The 1116-nt window shown below is 44.8% G+C and overlaps 1 non-coding gene across 1 annotated transcript; it reads left to right on the plus strand.

Annotated features, from left to right (window-relative positions):
- Window positions 1-282: 282 nt before the first annotated feature.
- Trnas-cga lies at window positions 283-357 on the plus strand. The gene has a single exon. It is a non-coding gene; the product is annotated as a tRNA-Ser (tRNA).
- Window positions 358-1116: the final 759 nt, after the last annotated feature.

The following is a 1116-nucleotide window of genomic DNA, read 5'->3' on the forward strand; positions in this document are numbered from 1 at the left end:
GTCCATTGTATTTGCCTTTGTAAACATGTTTTATCAGTCCAGAATGAGATTTTCACTCTGCAGCGGAGTGTGCGCTGATATGAAACTTCCTGGCAGATTAAAACTGTGTGCCCGACCGAGACTCGAACTCGGGACCTTTGCCTTTCGCGGGCAAGTGCTCTACCAACTGAGCTACCGAAGCACGACTCACGGCCGGTACTCACAGCTTTACTTCTGCCAGTTTGGAAGGTAGGAGACGAGGTACTGGCAGAAGTAAAGCTGTGAGTACCGGCCGTGAGTCGTGCCTCGGTAGCTCAGTTGGTAGAGCACTTGCCCGCGAAAGGCAAAGGTCCCGAGTTCGAGTCTCGGTCGGGCACACAGTTTTAATCTGCCAGGAAGTTTCATGTTTTATCAGTATTCTTGCGTTAAAGCTGTGGCGATTTCATAATTTAGAATTTTTTTTGTCTCTCATAAATCATTTCAAATTTTCTCCTTTCGGTTTTTGTTTCATATTTAATTATTGGCGTAGCCTTCCAATTGCCTAAAATTGTACTTCTGCGAAATAAACCAATATATTTCGCTAATTTCAGAACAAAGCTTTTCTAATGTAGAATTTTATTTACAACAATTCAATACAAGTTTATTGCAGACACGATTACACCGAAGCGACAAAAGTAATGGGATGCCTTGTCGGACCTCCTTTTGTCCGGCGTAGTGCAGCAACTCGACGTGGCATGTAGTCAACAAGCCGTCGGAAGTCCCCTGAATAAATGTTGAGCCATGCTGCTCCTATCAGGATTTTGTGTACGAACTGGCCTCTCGATCGTGTCCCATAAATGTTCGATGAGATTCATGTCGGGCGATCTGGATGGCCAGATCATTCGCTCGAACTGTCCAGAATGTTCTTCAAACGAATCGCAAACATATCGCGTTGTCATCCATAAAAATTCCATTCTTGTTTGATAACATGACGTAAATGGCCTCCAAGTAGCCGAACATAAGCATTTCCACTATATGATCGGTTCGGTTGGACCAGAGGACCCAGACTAGTGAACGTAAACACAGCCCACACCTTTATGGAGCCACCCACAGCTTGCATAGTATCTTCATAACAACTTGAGCTCACGGCTTCACTCG

This window comes from Schistocerca americana, chromosome X (genome assembly GCF_021461395.2).
Source record: "Schistocerca americana isolate TAMUIC-IGC-003095 chromosome X, iqSchAmer2.1, whole genome shotgun sequence".
NCBI lineage: Eukaryota > Metazoa > Arthropoda > Insecta > Orthoptera > Acrididae > Schistocerca > Schistocerca americana.